This window comes from Nannobrachium achirus (assembly GCF_963921795.1).
Source record: "Nannobrachium achirus genome assembly, chromosome: 11".
Classification (NCBI taxonomy): domain Eukaryota; kingdom Metazoa; phylum Chordata; class Actinopteri; order Myctophiformes; family Myctophidae; genus Nannobrachium; species Nannobrachium achirus.
In genome coordinates this window covers 40,949,464-40,971,796 of record NC_137820.1, presented here as the reverse complement: position 1 = coordinate 40,971,796, position 22,333 = coordinate 40,949,464, and positions in this window count along the sequence as shown.

Here is a 22,333-nt window from a genome sequence, read left to right as displayed (position 1 = left end):
GAATTGAAGTTTAAATTTAAAGTATCAATATGTCTGAAGGAGGGGATAAGATATCCCTCAGAAGTAATGCAAAAGAAGCGGCCGCGGCTCTAAACGACCCGGTAATGGAAGAGCTGAGGAAACTCAATAAGAAAATGGAAGAGACACGCAGCTCGCTGGAGAAGAAAATGGATAGTATGGGTTCCTCTCTGGAGAGAAAGCTGGACGGCAAAATCAACAACCTGCGTGACTCGATGGTTGAACTGATAAGGCAGAACCAAGATGACATGAAAGCAGAACTGCAAAGAAAGCAGACCGAAATCCAAGCCAATCTGGATATGGAAATAGGGCACGTAACGGCGAGAATCGATCAGGTGGAAACCAACTTCAACAAGAAAGTCAAACGGGATGAATTCGACCCCGAGGTTTCCATTATTATATCGGGCTTGCCGTTCGAAGAGGGCGAGGATCTTATGCAGAGAGTGGGACTGCTGCTGTCGGATGGGCTGAAGTGCGACCCGGTACCAATGATTATGGCCGTGGAGCGGCTGGCACCGAGAGGAACGGGCCCGGGTCTCGTCAAGATGGAACTGAACACAACCCGCGATAAAGTGGCAGTGTTGCGAAGAAAACGGGAGCTGAAGGACAACACCGCGTTTGAGAAGATCTACATACGATCCGCCAAATCACACACCGAACGCCTGATTGATCTCAACTTCAGAGCTCTACTAGACGAGATCCCATCTGGAAAAAACGTTTTCATCACTGGGAATGGCCGAGTGGTGAGACGGGACAAGGACAATGAACGTGGCGGTGAACCTGAACGCAACGGAGCCGCCGACAGGGGCAGGTCGTCAGAAGGAAGAAGGGGAAAATGAGCCGCGTCCGTAACGACACAGAGTGATTCCAAAAATCTCTCTTTAATCCACTGGAATGTAAACGGATGGACAGACAAGAACTGTGAGTTAAGAACTGTGATTTTAAAACACCTACGACCAGACTTAATATCATTAAATGAAACCCATTTAACAGGAGAGGCGTCTATTGATTTGGATGGATATGTCTGGTATGGGAACAACAGAGAAAAGCATATTAAAGCACCAAAGGGGTCAGGGGGGGTAGGTATTTGTGTTAAATGTGACCTATTAAGTTCATATAAAGTTCAAGTTTTCAGTAAAGAGGTCGATGGAATTCTTGGTTTAATTTTTTTTAGTTTAAGTTCTCAATATAGTTTTGTTGTTTTTTCATGCTACCTCCCTCCTGAGACATCCCCCTGGGGAAGAGATGCATCCGGTTATTTTGGTCATTTATTAAGTTATATGTATTCATACTCTGACGTGGATGCTATTTATGTTTGTGGGGACGTAAATGGTAGGACTGGTAACTTAGAGGACTATGTGAGGGACATTGATGATGTGCCAAGGAGGGTGGTATTGGATGAGGGGGTTAATGGGCATGGAGAATTATGGATACAGTTTCTTAAGGACTCTAAGATGTGTATGGTGAATGGCAGAGTGTGTCCACTGAATGATAACTACACCTCAATATCTGTAAAAGGAAAAGCTGTTGTGGACTATATAGCAACTCCTTATGAGTGTTTGAAAACATGCACACTGTTTAAAGTGATAACATCAAACCAAATGGTGGAATCAATTGGCTGCATAGATTTAATTGGAGAACGTAGTAAAGTGCCTGACCACTCCCTGTTAATAATGGATTTTACAGTAGGCTATGGAACTAAAATAGATGTAGATTTAACAAGGGAAAGTGGCCAACAAGTAAAACAATCTAAGCGAGGTGTTAGTAGAAAACTACCAAATGATTTTTTTAGTTCTAATATGAGAAGCAAAGCATTGATAGATCTGGTGGATAGACAGCAAGTAGGTTTTACCACACAGGAGATGTTAGATAGTTGGTATGGTGATTTTTGTGACTTAGTTCATAATGAAATGGGGAAAGGTTCACAGGACAAGCCATATACTCCTATAAAAAAGAGAATTAAACACAGCAAACCATACTGGAATAAAGAGTTGCAGGATCTGTGGTACTCTATGCATAGTTCAGAACGACTGTTTCTAAGATGTAAAAGAGATAATGGGGACAGACAGCAACTATTGGATAATTTCAGAAAATGTCAGTATGCATTTGATAAGAGATATCGTTTGTTTAAAAGGAGATACCAAAGAGGTCAGTTACTGTATCTAGAAGAAATCCAATCATCAAGCCCCCAGCATTTTTGGAGCTAAATTAATAAGCTAGGACCAAGACGTAAAAAATGTATCCCAATGGAAGTATGGGGAGAAGGGGGAAATCTGATAAGAGAGACTTCACAGGTGTTGGCTAAATGGGAAAAAGATTTTGCTACTTTATTTGAAAATGATGCAATTGGATTTGATGATGGATTTTTTCAGGAAATGTGTCAATTAAAAAACAATTGGGAAAAAGAGATGTTAGAAGCAACATTCCAAGGTAACGAGGACCTTAACAGGGTAATTTCTATGGGGGAAGTGCTAAAAGCTATTGATAAAGCAAAAATAGGTAAAGCTACGGGCATAGAAGATTTACCAAATGAAATTTTAAAATCCCCTAAGCTTGCCCAAATTTTGTTTAATTTGTTTTATAACTGTTTTGAATATAGTAGAATACCTTCAATATGGTTTAAGTCCATTATAAGCCCCATACCAAAATCACCTAAAAATGACCCCAGAATTCCCCTTAATTACAGGGGAATTAGTTTAATGAGCACAGTTTATAAACTTTATTCATCTTTACTAAATGAGAGATTGATGGAATTTCTGGAGAAAGAACAGCTTCTGGTAGAGGAGCAGAATGGCTTTCGTAAAGCCAGGGCCTGTATTGACCACATTTATACAGTATGTACCATAGTAAGGAACAGATTGAAGGTAAACAAATCAACGTTTGCATGCTTTATTGACTTTCAGAAAGCCTTCGATTTTGTTAATAGAGATCTTCTTGCCTTTAGACTGATTAAAACAGGTGTAGATGGAAAGTTTTATCAGGCAATTAGCTCACTTTATAGTGCACCACAAGCATGTGTAAAGGTAAATGATATTTGTACCAATTGGTTTCCCACACCATCCGGGGTGAAACAGGGCGATGCCCTTTCCCCTACCTTGTTCGCCGTATATATTAATGATTTAGCCAATCAAATTAAACCGCTAAACTGTGGAGTCAAATGTGGAAGTGAACAGGTCAGCATTCTATTGTATGCAGATGATATTATTTTATTAGCAGAGACAGAATTGGACCTACAGAGAATGCTTACATGTGCAAGTAACTGGTGTAAAAAATGGAGACTTTTGATAAACGAAAAGAAATCTGAAATTATTCATTTTAAAAACCCAGCTATGCGCACAAGTGATTTTCAATTCCAATTTGGGGAATCAAAACTGAATTATACAAAGTACTATAAATATCTAGGCCTCTATTTGGATGAACATATGAATTTTATAAAAGGAACAACTTTATTGACAGAATCAGCAAGTAGAGCACTAGGGGGTGTTATAGCTAAAACAAAGACACTAAGGGATCTTGGTTTCTCTACTTACTCCAAACTATACCAGGCCTGTGTGTGTCCAGTGTTAGATTATGTAGCAGGAGTGTGGGGATTTAAACAATACCCTAAAAGTGAGGCTGTACATAATAGAGCAATGCGGTACTTCTTGGGAGTACACAAGTTTACACCAACCCTAGCTATCATGGGGGATATGGGATGGGAACCCAATGAGGTACGGTGGAGTATGCACATGGTACGTCTGTGGAATAGAATATTGGGTCTTAACTCTAATAGAATTATAAGGAAGATTTTTGAGTGGGACATCTCGATTAAGGGTGCATGGGCTATGGACATGTATGATATTCTGTTGAGAGCTGGGTATGAAGACCATTATTATAATAAAGAAAACATACAGAGTATGGTGATAAAAGAAATTATTTTTCAAAACGTAAAAGACAAATGGGCACTAGATATATGGTGTAAACCAAAGCTCCGCACATATTGTGAGATAAAACATGTCTATGGTCCAGAAAACTATGTACTGTATAACCTTTCAAAAAAGAAACGATCCCTATGTGCCCAAATTAGGGCTGGTATACTTGGTCTTCATATCGAGACGGGTAGATATGTAGGCACAGCTGAGGAGGATCGGTTATGTGGTTTGTGTGATCTTAATGAAATTGAAAATGAAATGCATTTTGTTTTCTATTGCCCATTCTATAATTCTATTAGGCAGAGACTCTTTAATAAGGTAGATCCAAATTATGAATTTGTGTGGTGTGATGACTCAGAGAAGCTGAGACGACTGTTTCAATGTGATACTTTTTCTTTTGCTTCGTTTCTGGATAAAGCTTGGTCAATGAGGAGGAGGACCATATACATGTAAACTGCATTGTTTTATTTGAGATTATTTTATTTGTTCATTATGTATTGTTCTCATGTTTATGGTTTTGTTAATTTATAACAATGGTGTAATGTAAACACCGGAAGGACTGTTGATGTCAGTTAACTTTGATATTTAATGTGTCATATAATCCCATATGGGATGGGCCAAATTTTGGCATGACACGGAAATAAATATTTCATTCATTTCATTCATTCATTCATGTATTTCCCTTTTCCAGGGAATAGGTCTTAGATATAAAAAACACTGGTGCATACTTGCACGCACGCACGCACGCACACACACCCTATGTGGGTATACTATGCTGGGTATACATGAAACACACGGACGCATGCACGCACGGTCGCACGCACACACACACTTTTTACAAAATCACAGAATCCGCCAATTCACTTATGGTACAAACAGTCATCGTAACATTTCTCATTACTGCCATACTTGTTGGCTGCACATGTGACAGCCAACGCTGTCCACTCCATCACCTCACCGGCCATAAATCGCACGCAGAAACCTTGTATCTCCATATCATTAAATGAATGCCCAGCTGTCACACACAGAAGCCCCTTACAGTATCTCGTAGTTGTTTGTGTTTCTTTTTATTTTTTATTAATGCCCCTGTTTGATCATCCAACATGTTGTCACTTGTCAGACACATTTTGAGCTTGTCGATCTGCTACTTTTACTGTTTTTGAATTCGAATCCCGAAAAAGGAACAGTTTTGGTCGTCGTGTGAGGTTTCCAGCCGACACAGAGACGCCATACAAGAAGCCGTCGCGCAAAACTATAGTGACTGACAACAGCAGATCTAAAGGCGCACAACGTGTCAGCTTGTAGATCGACTATTTTCCACTTCCATGTTAAATGTCCCCAATAAATAAAAATGAAAGAGGAACGATCCCGGACAGACAATGATTAAGGTTTCCACCCGGGCCGACAGGAACGATTTGCCGGATGATTGACTGGGGGACGAAGGGAGGGAGGGAGAGAGAGAGGGAGGTGCGGGGGTCCTTAACGTTATCTATAAATCTTCAGCGTGGTGCCGCTCATCAATCAGTCTCAGCACATGGCATCATGGGACATATATCGTCTATGAGGGACACTCGACAATCACACCAGTCCAGCTGGTGCCTATGTCTTGGGGTGCGACATCCGGTACATGTTCGAGTTAAAAAATGCAAGAATAAAGATATAAAACATGCATAAAAAAAGACATACAAGCTATCGGAAATATCACACATTTCCATTATTGTCACTGTCGGGCAGAAACCTCGTATCTCAAGTTTCAAATTTGTATTATTATTTATTTATTTTTTCGCAAAATAAAGCCCTGCTTCATCATACAAAGCCGTCGCACAAAAGTAATGAAAACAGCTGGCCTACAAGCACACAACACCTCGCGGTGTGAGGCGTTGTGTACTTGTAGATATGCTGATAAATATATCGTCGTTGTCGGGTGGAAACCTTGTATCTCCAAGTTTCAAATTTGTATGTTCTTTCGCAAAGTAAAGCCCTGCTTCATCATACAAGGCCGTCGCACAAAAATAGTGAAAACAGCAGATCTACAAGCACACAACGAGGCGTTGTGTGCTTGTAGATCGGCTGTTTTCACTAGTTTGAATCATTTTTAAATGATAAATGCAAAATGAACGGTTTTGGACATACAAGGTTTCCACCCGACAACAACGATATGAAAGAATTCAAGACAGATCGTCTACTAATGGGCGTTCGTTAATTCATGTTGATGAAGTCACTGACATTGATGTTAATGGTTCTGGTAGCGTATCAGTGGGAAGGGCATGCTCACTTTCACCGTAGAGTCTGCGTGGAGTTGTCCAAAATTAAAGGATTGTTTTCAGGAGAAATTACAATTCAGAAGCACAGCAGGAGGAAAGGGTACAAATTCAGGATCGGCAGAAATTGGCAACCCACCCGAAAATGTGTTTTAATAAAGAGCTGAACGTAAACACTGAGAATATAGTGCTTTAACCTTTAAACCAGGGGTCTTCAATGTTTTCAGGCCAAGGACCCTTAATTGAGAGAGAGAGATGAAGCAGGGACCCCCACAACCTTATCATAGATTCCATATATTGTAGTTTCATCGTTTGACAGCACGATCATCAGTATATTTTGGATTCATGTTAATGTGGGTTTTCAGATATTTAATAACCTTGACCTTTCACTGTCTGCTCTTTTCCCCCTCCAACGCACTTTGCCAAAAATAGCTGATCTACAAGCTCACAACGCCTCTATTTTTGGCTAAAGTTCTCAGAATATGGACACTAGGGTTCAAGTGGTTAATATAAAAAAGGCGGGAAAAAAATCTTCTATCACACAAAGATTTGGAGGACCCCCTGTGGTAACACTGAGGACCCCCTAGGGGTCCCGGGCCCCCTGTTGAAGACCCTTGCTTTAAACCAAAAAATAAATAAATAAAATAAAAAACGGATGAAGATTTAGACATCCACACCTCCGCAGCCTTGATGATGTGCTGGTCGCAAAGAATGATGCTTCAATAAAAGCCATGATCAGAATTCTCCGACAGCTATTATTTATTTTTTGACATGGACCCTTTAGGACTTGATCTGAGATGATGGAGATGGCCTACGCGACCTTTGCAGGGGCCGTGGTGGCGGCGTGCGCTGTGTATGTGTGTGTGTGTGTGTGTGTGTGTGTGTGCAGGGGCGTCACACCAAATTCTGGGCCCTGGGTACAAGGATTCACTGCGGGCCCCCCATGAATGTTAACTGTTGAAAAATAGCAGATATACAAGCTCACAGCAGCTTGTAGATCTGCTATTTTTGAAAAATTGTGAAAATGTATGCAAGAAACCCATGTTTCCATGTCAGTGATGCTCAAACTTTTTCATGTGAAGGACCCCCAAAATGAAATGAATTTGGCCACGGACCCCCATCTCAAAATATTTAGTTCCAGGGACCCCCCCCCCCCCCCCCGGAAGCAAAATTTGAGTTACAAATGTTCGCTTAAAAAATACATATATTCAAAGATTTGCGCACATTTTTACGACTTTTCAAAAATAGCAGATCTACAAGCTTGTATATCTGCTATTTTTCAATAGCTAAAGTTACTAGGGCCCCTCCACCTTGGGCCCTAGTAACTCAGTCCCACTTTCCTACCCCTTGTGACACCCCTGTGTGTGACCTTTGCGGGGCCCGCGGTGGGGTGGTGTTCGCGGGTCTCAGTGCATCCATCAGATAGGGATGAGTGGACGTCTCTCTCCTCCTGATAAGGGTCACAGGGGTCAGAGACAGGGTAGAGGGTTTGGACAGGAAGGGGCAGACGTTGTGTGATTGAGAGTCACAGGGAAGCGCTGGGAGCGTGCCGCTGCCACGATCCTGTCAAGGAAAAGACAAGGTGTTAAGTGTTAGTATGAAATATCACCGTTGCTGTCGGGCAGAAGTCTCTTTTCTCCATTTTTTTAACTTTGGGTTGAAGTTGTTAAAATCAGTCTGAACACACAGATCAGATCTGGTCACTTGCAAAAAGCAGTGTAAACAGTCGGGCTAAAATATCGGATTTGAGAAATAAATCAGATTTAGGCTAGATATGACTGCAGTCTAAATCCAGCCTGAGTGAGTGATTCAGGATAGAGTCAATATATTTATTTCACTGGTAAGGCCAACGGTTTGGGTTGTTTTTGGATGTTTTTTTTTTTTTTTTTTTATTAAATCTTTATGCAAATATCATGACATACAAGACAATACAAAACAGACAATACAGTACAGTACAACACAAATACAAACACAAACGACAAGTTATCAATACATCAATACAAAACAAATCATAGCCAGGGGGAATTACTAAACGAAAATATTAAACAGTGAACACAAAAGAGTCGTTTTTTCAGCCTTCTTATTTTTTGAGTCACGAATTGTTTGAATATACTGCTTGGCTTCAATCTCAAATACCATGAATAATGGCTTAGAGTGACTAAATTTAGACTTATGGATATGAAATTTGGCCAGAATTATTATTAAATTAACTATAAATACCTCATGTCTTTTCTTGTTACAATTACTATCATAGCCAAACAGCACATTCTGCCAATAAAGATTAAAGTCAGGGTCAATATTATCAACATTAAAACGAGATACATCTTTGATATACAAACACAACTTTTCCCCCCATAGATGCTACATCTGGAATAATAGGTGCATCTTGTTTAAAAATAGATCTCTGTTTTATGACAACTGGTTTGGTAATAATATTATCTGTGTAAATCAGTTACTTGACAGGAATGGCGTATTGTTAAGTTACTATGAATTTCTTGGTACCTTTGGCATTCCTGTTACCCCAAAGGAGTATGCAACTGTTATGGGAGCTATTCCTGATGGAATGCTAATGCTCCTTAAAGAGACAGAGAGAACATATAACATGACATTATTTGATCCTGTAGAAACCCTGGTGGGTAGTGTCTGCCTGTCACCAAATGTTAAAAATGCCAACCGGAACATAAGGGCTTTGTTCCAGAGAGACATTATGAGTACACCTTATGTAATATCCTATTGGTCCAGATTTGTAGATAACTTGAACTGGAAAGTTATTTGGAATCTGCCATACAAATATCTTCTTACCAACAAAGTGAGGGAAATCTCTTTTAAAATGTTACATAGGTACTATCCTACAAGTCACTATCTTCGCAGGTTCAAGAGAGATATTTGTGTTAATTGTTCATTATGTGAAGTATATCCAGAGACAGTGTTGCATTTGTTTTGGAGTTGTGACCACACCAACACATTTTGGTTGTTTTTGGATGTTGTTGTTCAACAGTGGTGCTGCAATGATGTCATCTGTTCAGTGGTGGATGACGATTTTCTGTTTGGCCTTGTTTTTTAAAGTAAAAGTGTTTTCTCTTTTCTTTTTATGTACTGTACTGTACATGCAGCATCTTGAGCGTACCATATAATGTGAAATTGTAGGTTGAGGAGTAGTACTGTTTTAATAAAGGGTATTCTCTGTTTCTCTGTTTTTCTGTCTCTGCCTGCCTGCATACTTGCCTGCCTGCCTGCCTGTCTGCCTGTCTGTCTCTAGGCTGTGAAAAGTACCACACACAGTATGGTCGTCGCATTGTCTGGGTCTCTAGGGGCAGGGGGATCAAGATTAAACACATGAAAACAGCTCGCAGATGTAGATTGTATTTAGTTTTTTAATAACTCTTGATGTTCTTACACACAAACAAGACACTAAATATACTCAGCTTTTTATTTCCCACACAAAGATGCAAAAAAATATCCTGAGGAGACACACAGACTATCATGAGACAGAGACATTTAATCATAAGGTCATGGTAGGAACAAAACAAACGGAGCAGGAGATGCTATACTAGCTGGCAGCGCTCACGACCAGGGGACAAAAGACCTGAGGTGATCGAGCCTTAGCATTTCACCAGCTTTAGTTTTACTCAGGTTAGGGTTAGATTTAGGTTGTACCTGCCGACGCTCCGTCCTCCCGCCAGGACGCGCCTTCAAGACGAGGACGCTCTGAGAGCTCACTCTCCCTCTAGAAAATATTGAAAAAACTGTTGTAAAACACAATGCAAAATAAATGGTATTTAATAGAAGGGTCAGGGGGAGGTAAGGATAGGCTTCGTTTTCTTTTACCAGTTTCGAGTAGCAGCCGCATCTAAGTGGCTTTTCAGTGCTGTTTGAACGGAAGGTATGGCGGTAGGGCGTTCCACATTTTAGCGGCATAGCAGGAGAACACATTTTTTTAAGCCAAATCTGGCTCACCCAGCGGTATTGCAGATGTTGTTACTCATACACAGAGTATGAGTACAGCATACTGCATACAGATATACACACTCGGTCAAGCATTGGAGCGCTGAGGCGGCGCTCAAAAATGGCAGCTAGCACTTGCGCAGGAAACCGGCTTCAAATCCAGGGTATAGAAGAGCAAAGTTAGGGCGTCCTGTGGCCTACTGGTCCGGGCGCATACCACATGGGCACCGCCACATAGGCATGGTTGCTGTGGCGTCGCCGGTTCGATTCCCGATCCGTACGACCTTTGCCGCATGTCACTCCCCATCTCTCTCTCTCCCCATTTCCTGTCAGTCTACTGTATACTATCAATAAAGGCATAAAAGCCAAAAAAAGAAAATTATAAGAAGAAGAGCAAAGTTACATAGTGCTGCTTTGAGTCAAAGAAACATACTTTTCTTCAACCACTGCCAAGCAGAGATATCCCAACCAAGAGGCCAGTGCAGGAGGGTTGGTTGTCTGGCTGTCTGTTGAGCTGTTGTTGGTGTGAGCCAGCTGGTTGCTATGATGAGCTCAGCAGACAAAGAGACAGTAAACCCCCCCCCCCCGAGGAAAAGGGCTGACGAGTGATGTCAGATGATTAGAATTAATTGGTGCTATATTAGAACCGAGGGGCTTTCAAGATGTGTAAAGACTAAAGGACAAGCAACACTTGTTTCCATCGTGTGTGTGTGTGTGTGTGTGTGTGTGTGTGTGTGTGTGTGTGTGTGTGTGTGTGTGTGTGTGTGTGTGTGTGTGTGTGTGTGTGTGTGTGTGTGTGTGTGTGTTTGTGCGTCGTCCCCCCTTTAAGGCACCATGTGTGATGTGTATTACTGTAAGTGTCTCACACGTTGAACTGGTTTTAGAATGTTTATGTCATACTAAAAAGACCTCCAACAACCTATTGATCTGATCTGGAGGCCTTGGTGGCTCCAGGGCATGCATCATAGTGTAGAGTTAATGGGTTTATTGTTGGGGGGGGGGGGGGGGGGGGGGGGGGCATGATATTTGATGTGATGGTAACATGGGTGAGATATCGTCACAACACAATGTATGTTTACATACAGCCGCATATGTTTACGGCTGTTCCAGGCTGTCCAGTCTGCCAAAAACAACTATTTTAAATATTTCAATATATAATTCAAATATTTAGGGGGACCTATTTTGGTTGTAAAAAAAAATGAAAATAAAATAAAAATTTAAAAAAAGATAGAAAAGGGAGCTGTAGATCTTCTATTTTGATGTGTGAACGCATTTTTAGAAACTGGTAGAAACTTTTGGAACAGTTGAAAAAAATTGTCATTTTTTCCGCCTATATTATGTATCTTCTTGACGTGACCAAAAATAATGCCACCCGGGTTTAACCATCATTTTGGATTTTAGCCTCGTTGGCTATACAAAAATAGCCGATGTACAAGCTCACAGCGTGGAAGTGACGCGCTGTGAGCTTGCACATCTGCTATTTTTGAACATTTTAGAAAAAAACCTCTGTGGGTTTAGAAGGCATTTGTAGAATTGGCCTCAGGTCTTAGTGGGTTTAAAGTGAGTCAACTGTTGAAGCTCATCGTCCTCAGACTGCACAGGACGGCTAAAAGCCAGCCAGCCAGCCGCCCCGGAGCGTTAGCGTAGCGTTAGCATAGCTATGTCCAGTCGGGCCGGCGACGTCCAGCTGCTGTCATGAGTACCGACAGGAGGCCACCATTTCTACCGACCATCAGCTGGATACTGTCCTCACTCGGTCAGCTGTTCCACAACAGTCCCTGAGAGAGAGAGAGAGAGAGAGAGAGAGAGAGAGGGAGAGAGGGAGAGGGGGGGGATGGACACACTCACACTGAGATGAAAGAGTCTAGTCTGGCCTTTCTTGGTTACGAGATGAGAATGGAAACGTGATTCCAGACCGTAGTGGAATGTCGTCCCATGGACCTGCCAGCCATCTGACTGGAAGACTGGTGTGTGTGTGTGTGTGTGTGTGTGTGTGTGTGTGTGTGTGTGTGTGTGTGTGTGTGTGTGTGTGTGTGTGTGTGTGTGTGTGTGCGTGTGCGTGTGTGTGAGTGCGCATGTGTGAGCATGTGTGAGCACGTGTGTGTGCGTGTGTGTTGTAAGACACTTTCCAGGCTCCGTATGACTCAAACTGTTGTTATGATGAAAGGAGTGCTAGAAGCAGAGCAGACAGAAGGCAGAGGAGAGGTAGAAGGGTACAGAGACACAGTTAAAAAGGGTAAATTCCTCTCCAGATGGTGGTCTGATCCGCTTCCAACCACTCTGAACTGCTCATCAACTCTCCGTGATCTGCGTGATACTTACTACTACTACCACTACTCCACATCATCACAGGCAACAGCACTGCAGCTATCCGTTATTTTCTTAGTTCTATTCTTCTTATTCTAATCTATCAATAACTTTTCCTATTGATCGAATAAGGCGATCGAGCTGGGAAGCGATGTCAACAAGTAAGGTCTATATGAGCGAAGAGCGAACGGTACCATAGACCCCTGGAGCGCGGAGCGGCTTTCCGTCCCGCTCCACTCCGCTCGTGTGCTCTGATATCAAGAAGTTAGACATCGGAGTATGTGTATGGAGCAGTCGGCAGAACGCTCGCCTCTTGACCACAAGGCCATCGATTCGATCCCGGGAACCGCCAACTTTGTGGACGAGTTGGCAGTGCTGCAAGTCGTGCGCTAAATAGGGGTCGCGCTCCACCTCAGCAATCCAATTCCTGGGGGTCTAGCGCAGTGGTTCTCAACCTGTGGGTCGGGACCCCCAGAGGGGTCCCCAAATTATTTTGTGGGGTCTCCAGATGATTGACTTAATGTGCAACATTGTTTTCTCACTCAACAGTAAACAAACCGACATAACGTTTAAGTGTATATATAGGGGATCTGGTATCTGCACATTTCTAAAGTGACAATTTGAGGACTTTATAATACTTCTAAAATGACAAATTAAACATTGGCCAAATTGTCAAATATTAGATGGAGAAATTGTGAAAATGTCCGATCTACATGCTCACAACGCCTCGCGGTGCGAGGCGTTATGAGCCTGTAGATCTGCTATTTTCACAATAGAACCACGTTAAACATAATGTAATGCCTCAACTCTTACGGCCGAAAATATGATTATTTTGGGGGTCACTGCCTGAAAAGGTTGAGAACCACTGGTCTAGCGCACTGCGAATTGGGGACAGACACCTGTGCTCTGGCTGATACCGATAATAAGCCTCTCTGAATTACTTACTTAAATGTCAGAGATGAATGTAGAAAAGTAAGAAGAAGAATTTGAATGTGTGGATCTGCCATGCGGATGCATTGGTCATACCCATACCAAAATATTCCAGTAATCCCATTCCTATGATGTTTGGCCCTGATGTCTGTCTCAAGATAATAAATCCAGGATGTTCAAGCTCCCACAGTGTGATTTTATGTAACACTGACACTGAAATGTTTCTGTACCTGCGGACCATAAACAAAGTATTTATGTTTGTCACATTATACGTTTAAATATACATGTCCCTGAGACCACAAAGTCAATTATTCATCGGGGAAAAGCTTGATTTACGGTACATAATAAAAGCCTCAGTAATTGTAATCCCCTTCCTATTCTTTGAGACGTCATGATTCCTTCACCGGGTGAAACAACACAGCTTGCACCATTGGAATTGCATTACGGAACGTAGACATCATCCGTCATAGAGCAACATAATATATGGTGAAGTATTGAAGTGCAGGTAATTGCAACAACCACCGATCTTGTGAAAATGTTGAACGGGGCTGCCAGATATTCAAAACTTTCTGCGATTCTGACAATAACCATATTCCTTAAGACACAAATCCGAGTTTCTGCCGGGCCAAACAAGGGAATCGCAAGACATTGATCCCTTTTCCCCTATTCACTCTTACTAGGACATGACGTACAGTATGTGTAGGCAGAATACTAGCTTTTTACTGAAAGATAGCCTAGTTTAACACGTCTGCCATCAAACCATGCCCCCATCGATGTGATCTTTACATCACTTGACGATAAGGCAGGCCGGCGCGCCTTGTTGTGAGTGCTTTGTGGTGACTGGCGAGCAGCTGATGGTCTCATGTGTTGACAAGCACGCTGAAAGCCGGGGTTGGACAGAATATCACCTGTTTTGAAATAGCACATGATGTAATACTTGACAATGACTTGACGTTAGGCACATGGTTCATTCATTCAATCATAGAGCAAGTACAAGCGGGCGAACAACACCTGGTCAAAGGTGTGACCAATGAAAATGATGGGGCGTGGTTTCGCATCATTTTGTTCAGCAGGAATTGCAGTCACGCTGGCCATGAACAAACGGCCCCAGAAAGAGATGTTTCTTTTGACGTGGATTGTCACTTTTAACCTTTACTCCTTCCTCATTCTTTTCCTACATAACATACCCACAAATAGAATGGAGAAGAGTAAGAAGAATTTGCATGTCTGGTTCCACCATGCGGATGCATGGTCATACCTACAAAACAAAAACCATTTTTCTGAGAAATTATTCAAACCATGCCCCCATCAATGTGATCTTTACAAATCATCATTTTCCATAATCTCTGAATTGTTTAGGAATCAGCGCTAGTGTGAGTGGGGGCCCCTTCCATAATGTTTCACAAATCATGCACAAGGACTTGGTTATACAAACATTTTCAGTGGTGGGATAATATTTAATAGTTACAGCAGGGTCGCAAGCACGACTCCAACTCGTTTCAAAATAGCTTAACTTCTTTTTTTAGCTTATACAAATTGTGTGTACTTATGTTGGCTTTTTTGCCTCAGTTGGTAAAACATAAATTGTTCTTTCTATGATTGGATATTGTGACAAAGACCTTAACATCTAACATGTTTGGCTTTTTTTGTCCTTTTGTCTTGAACGTATTGCTTTATTGACAACCTTGTGAGAGGGGGTGGACTTAGCAGCCGACGGACTGGTCTTGTGTGTTGACAACATGCTGTAGTAGATTACTTGACAATGACGTACGCTACGCCAGCTTCATTCATTCATTCATAGAGAGTGTACAAGCCGTCCAACAACACCCAGCCAAAGGCGTAACTATTGATAACGTCGCGGCATGGTTTTGCATAATTTGCCATAAGTTGGACACACTGGCCACGCTGGCCTTAAACAAAGGTTCCCAGAATGAGATGTTCCTTTTGACGAAGATTGCAGCGTTTAACCTTTTCTCCTTCCTCATTCTCTTCATTTCATACCCACAAATATAGCTTTTTGTTCGTTTGTTTATTAAGACGGGACGTGAATGTACTCTAATGTTGAACATTCCATACGGGAACATGATCTGAGAGAAGCAGAGCGTTCCAGCGAGGAATTTATATTTTATATTATTATTATTATTATTACCCTTATATATTTTTTGTCGCATTCCTAAGCCAATAATTTGATGACCAGCAGTGGTTTCCTATGGAGACACAAAGAGCCTGCAGCTTAGGATTGCGACAAAAACAACAACATTTTCGAGTCTCATCTGTGATTTACAACACTGTTTCCCAAACACTGGGAACAAATAGGCCTATTTAAGAAGTAGTGAAAACATCCGATCTACAAGCTCACAGTGCGCATTGTGTCTCTGTCTATGCCTGGGTGGGTGTGTATGTTTAAGTATGATGTCTATGCAGTAGAGAGAGCCCAAACATGCTTACTCAGTTATTTGTTATGTGAAAGTCCTATGATGTTTATAACATCTGACCCTCATACCCTTTTATGCCCATACATGGAAATCCCTGTCAGTATAACCAGCCACACAGATATGGGCTGTCTTGGCCATCTGTCTTGGCCATATATGGATTCTGTTTGTGGTATGTGGCCGATGTGGCCTCCATATATGGGCATTCCCATATGAAGTCCTGTTAGATATGTGCTTAATATTGATGACATCAGGGACTTCCATATATGGGCATAAAAGGGATTCTGTCACAGTGAAGCCAGAGTGTGATGTCTGGAGTGGCAAATCCATTCTGTTAGAGTGGTTCCCCTGACATCACAGTGACGTCAGAGCAAACCCATAAAACCACAGTGTCAGGCGTGACAGAGATACATACCGTACATACATACGGACAAGCTCGTGACCATTCACATACTAATCTGCGACCTACGGTCGCAATAAAATATACATTAATCACAGCCCATACTTTTCAAAAGATTTGGTGTTATGTACACTTTGAAAACTCGTGAAATGGGACATTCTGCAAGAATGAGTACTTGATGCCAATATATATGTATACTTTTACTATACTGAATACCTGACTTTTAATTGTAACAATTGAGTATTTCTACATTGAACAGATCTGCTATTTTCACAATTTCTGCCTCTACTTGACAATTTGGTCAATGTTTAATTTGTCTTTTTAGAGTCCTTAAAAAAGTCCTTAAATTGTCACTTTAGAAATGTTCAGATACCCTCGAAACACTTAAACTGTTGGTTTGTTTACTGTTGAGACAGAAAACAATGTTGCACATTAAGTTAATCATCTGGGGACCCCCCAAAATAATTTGGGGACCCCCCCTGGGGGTCCCGACCCACAAGGTGAGAACCACCGGTCTAAGACGACATCAGGGGGAACACGTGGACACAATTATAGGAGGGAGAGAGAGAGAGAGAGAGAGCAAAGCGTTCCGGGCAGGAATGCACCGACTTTTCCAGAATGAGGTCATGGGAACGAAGTGGAGCGATGGCTCAGGAAGAAAGGAAAGAAAGAAAGCTCTCTGTCTGTTGTCCGCTGTGGATTGTGGCTTTAGATTCTCTCTCTCTCTCTTTTAGACTCGCCTGTTTCTTCTATGCATACAGTACAGTAGTGCTATTGTTTACCCCGCTGTTTTTCTTTTTTAGTGCCCTTGGCCCTGGTGTGTGTGTGTGTGTGTGTGTGTGTGTGTGTGTGTGTGTGTGTGTGTGTGTGTGTGTGTGTGTGTGTGTGTTTGCGTGCGTGCGTGCGTGCGTGCGCGTGCATGTGTGTGCAAGTGTGTGTGAGAGAGAGAGAGAATTGTACTGGTGGGCGTGGATGTACAGTATGTGGAATGTTGTGATATGTGAGAATGCATGCTGACGTGTGTGTGTGTGTGTGTGTGTGTGTGTGTGTGTGTGTGTGTGCGTGCGTGCGTGCGTGCGTGCGTGCGTGCATGCGTGCGTGCATTTGCGTGTGCGTGCGTGCTTACTGTACTGTAACAATAACAAATTAAAGCACTTATGGTTCTGCTGTTCCGCTGTTTACGTTTTTTATGTGATTCACGTGCATTCTTTCAGGGCATGTAATAAAGTGTGGGTGGGTGGGTGCGTGCATGTGAGCACGTGCGTGCTTGCGTAGCATACGTGAACACATGCACGTGCGGCCCTAGGATGCATGTGTGTTTGTGTGGAGAGGATTCTTGCAGGTGTGTGGGTGAAAGGTTTCCCCTCACACACAATTCACACGCACATAAACACATGCACGCACGCACGCACGTACACACACACTCACGCGAGGGGGATTCCCTTCAATTTAGACGCGTCTCCACTCCGAGTCATTTTCCCTTCTTTCTTCTTGCACAAAAAGAATCATAAAATATAGCTGCAAGCAGCGATAAAGTGTCCAAGGCATAAAAAGCAGGAAAGCAAAAAGGCATCAAGGGAAAGCAAAGAAGAATATCAAAGAAAAACTAGAAGCAGTGTTCTTCCGAACAGGACTCCGGCAGGTCAGGTAGGTTTTTTTTGGCCTAGCGGTGACTCTATAATAGGCCAAAGTGAAAAGGGTGCCACGTGTTCTTGGGCCTTTCACGGCAATCGGACGCTGCATGCGGGATTTGAAGCATTTTGTTCCAAAAATGTGTTTTGCAAAAATTGACCCGCTGGTGGCGCTATAACAGGCCAATGTGAGAAGGGTGGCATCTGTTCCTTGGCCTAGTGGGAATGTGTGTGCAAAATCTCACACACATAGCAGGCTGCGTTTGAGACATTTTGTTCAAAAAGGAGCAATCCTGCAAACCTTGGAATTCAATGTTAGCCAATTAGATAGAATATGATATCTGACAAATCCGTCATGATTACATCACTGTAGAGATACTGTGTACTGATTTGTGTGATTTTCGGATAAAATCTGAAGGAGTAATATCGAAGAATGTGTTTTACATACTGTAAGTTGGCCTTCTGGTGGCGCTATAAATGGCAGATGTGAAAAATGCAGGGCACAGGTTTTTCCTTGGCCTCTGGGAAGTGTGCATACAAAGTTTTAAACTAATCGGTGGTTATAGGTAAAAGCACAAATTGGCCTCTACACAACATGTATGCAAAAGACTGTAGGCCTATATGCAACAGACATAAAAAACTGTTACACCTGGACAGTTTGATTATGTACTGTACATAGTAAGCCTTGCTGAGCTATGAAGATCATATGAATCGGCACAGCTATGAATCTCATAGGGCAGGAGCCTATCTCCTGTTTCTGTAGCGTAAGGCAACTTGATGTACAAGTACACCCCCTGGACATGACGCTAGCATGTCACAGGTAGTTTCCCCCATTCCAACCCCTGATTCTGAGTTTCAAGCAGGGAGGCACTGGGTAACATTTTTTAGAATCTTTGGTATGACACGACCGGGGTTTGAACCTGGATCTCCTAGTCTCAGGGCAGACACTCAAACCACTAGGCCACTGAGCTGGTACATGATATCGTTGCAATCCTTGGAAATCACAACATAGGTGTAGACATGACAGTTTGTATTATAATGCTTGTTTCAGGATTTATGATGCAAAATACATTATTTAGTAATGGCGGATATTAAAATACGCATCAAGGGGGGTTGGGGGACATTTTTAGGAAGGCTCCATATCAGACATTGTTCAAGGAACCAAACTGTGAAGTGTACCAAATATCATGGTTTTACGCTTAAATAAACCCCAGGTGGGATTTGATCCTACGACCTTCTGCATGAAAGGCATGTGCCCTGACCACTACACTAGGCAGCCACAGAATCTGTTAGCCATGTTTGTTTAAAAAAAAGTTCTATGTAGGCTGAGTGCCTTGATTTTATTGATTTCTTTTTTATATTTTGGAGGCTTGGGGTGAAATGGAGTAATTTGAAATTGGAGTAAATGTAATCTATTGTATGTATTTCTGACATTTTCGAGTGATCATATTTTCTTTTACTCAGAACAGAAAAAAAAACGGCTGGTAGAGAAGGGCTCATTTTAAACATGAACGTGATCTGGAGTTAGATCAGACGTGTCAACATTAAAGAGTTTGACATACGCACATGCCATGGGCATCCAGGATGTTAACATCAACTTAACCCGACATGGGGTTTGAGCTCACAACCATCCGTATATCAGGCACAGGCACTGACCACTAAACTACGGTAGTCACGCATAAAGGACCTGTCATTTAAAAAAAAAAAAAAAGTTTCATGCATACAAAGTTTTACACTAATCGGTGGTTATAGGTAAAAGCACAAATTGGCCTCTACACAACATGTATGCAAAAGACTGTAGGCCTATATGCAACAGACATAAAAAAAAACTGTGATACTATGCACCTGGACAGTTTGATGATGTACATAGTAAGCCTTGCTGAGCTATGAAGACCATATGAATCGGCCAGGCTATGAATCTCATAGGGCAGGAGCCTATCTCCTGTTTCTGTAGCGCAAGGTAACTTGTTGTACAAGTACACCCCCTGGACATGACACTAGTATGTCGCAGGGAGTTACCCCCAATCCAACCCTAGATGTTGAGTTTCAAGCAGGGAGGAACTGGGTCCTATTTTTTAGGATCTTTGGTATCACGCAACCCGGGTTTGAACCCAGATCTCCCAGTCTCAGGGCAGACACTCAAACCACTAGACCACTGAGCTGGTACATGGTATCATTGCAATCCTTGGAAATCACAACATAGGTGTAGACATGACAGTTTGTATTATGCTTGTTTCAGGTTTCAGGATTTATGTCATGGTTTTATGCTTATACAAGCCCCAGGTGGGATTCGATCCAACGAGCTTCTGCATGTATGGCATGTGCCCTGACCACTACACTAGGCAGCCACAGGAACTGTTAACCATGTAAGTAAATGTAATCTGAGTATTTCTGACATTTTCGAGTGATCATATTTTCTTTTACTCAAAACAGCCGGTAGAGAAGGGCTCATTTTAAACATGAACATGATCTGGAGTTAGATCAGACGTGTCAACATTAAAGAGTTTGACATACGCACATGCCATGGGCATCCAGGATGTTAACATCAACTCTACCCAACGTGGGGTTCGAACTCACAACCATCCGAATATCAGGCACAGGCACTGACCACTACACTACGGCAGTCACACATAATGGACCTGTCATTTAAAAAAAAAAAGAAAAGAAAAAAAAAAGTTTCATGTAATGTACTTGACGCCTTCTTTCAAAATGATATAGCGCCCCCCTTTGGCCAATTGGGGTAAGATTAGTTTCAGTGATATTTGGACTAACCCTCTATAGTAGTTCATCATGAAATTTTACTTTGCATGTATGTTTTAGAGGCAGAAGAATAATTTGCATAAGACTTGCAATGTTGATTGAATTATTAAAAAAGCATGTTTCAATTTAAAAGAAATCCGATCTGACAGATCTTTAGATATTGGTCCAAAGTTCATGTAAAAAAAAGTTCCGTGCACGTGACGCGAAAGTTCCGGAATAAAAGCGGGTTTAAGTGTTTTACAAACTGCTCAAAATTTCGGAAAATCTAAGGGCGGAGCTTACTTAACAAAGACACAGATGTCTTCCGCTTGAGTCAAGGCACGCGTGTAAGCAAGTTGCATGTCTTCAAACGAAACAAGGCATGACTTATGCCCCTTTAAAGTTTGAGTTTTCAAACGCTTCGTATAACGCCCCCCTTTGGCCAATTGGAGTAAGATTGTTTTCAGTGATATTTGGACTAACCCTCTACATATTTGCCAAATGCCATGAACGTGTCACTTTGCATGTATGATTTAGAGGCAGAAGAATAATTTGCATAAAACTGCAACATTGAGTGAATTATTAAAAAATAATGTTTCGCTTTAAAGAAAATCCGGCCGCTGTGCGATGACCGTGTTGGTCCAAAGTTCAAGTAAAAAAAGTTTCGCGCACGTTACGCGAAAATCCCAGGAGGAGATAGATTTTGACTGTTTTTCATATAATTCAAAATTGTGGGAGAGGTAAAGGTCAGAGGTCAAAAGTCAGAGCGTAAAAGTTGTTCGGCATGAGGAGACGCATAAGTGTATACAGGTTTCATTGCTGTACCTGAAACAGGGCATGAGCTACACCAGTTCAAAGTTTGCACTTTCGAAGGCTTCCTACAGCGCCACCCTTTGGCCGATTGTTGCGAGCTTCGCGTTTTAGCCGTTTGGCATAGTCCTCTGCCATACTGCCATGAACGTGTCACTTTGCATGTATGATTTAGAGGCAGAAGAATAATTTGCATAAAACTGCAACATTGAGTGAATTATTAAAAAATAATGTTTCGCTTTAAAGAAAAGGCCGCTGTGCGATGACCGTGTTGGTCCAAAGTTCAAGTAAAAAAAGTTTCGCGCACGTTACGCGAAAATCCCAGGAGGAGATAGATTTGGAATGTTTTTCATATAATTCAAAATTGTGGGAGAAGTAAAGGTCAGAGGTCAAAAGTCAGAGCGTAAAAGTTGTTCGGCATGAGGAGACGCATAAGTGTATACAGGTTTCATTGCTGTACCTGAAACAGGGCATGAGCTACACCTGTTCAAAGTTGGCATTTTCAAAGGCTTCCTACAGCGCCACCCTTTGACCGATTGTTGCGAGCTTCGCGTTTTAGCCGTTTGGCATAGTCCTCTGCCATACTGCCGAGTTTCGTAAAAAGCGACTGCACGGTCTAGCCGCTAGAGAAAAAGTGGCGGAATAATAATAATAATAGTAATGATGAAGTCCAATATCAATGAGTGGCCATTTGCCACTTCGTGGCCTTGGCCACTAATAAAACAAATACATGTACCAGAAAAGAAAAGGGCATTGTTTATTGTTCCGTTGGATAATTATGGTCACTGTTTGGCAGAAATCGAAGATCCAGGTTCAGATTCACTCAGGCACATGCACACGTAGACATGAAAGGGGGCTTGAGCCCCTGCCCTTTTAACAGTCTGTAAAAAGTGCCCTCCCCAGACCATGAATTCAGTTGTCACAATGGTGAAAGAAATGCAAGTGCCCT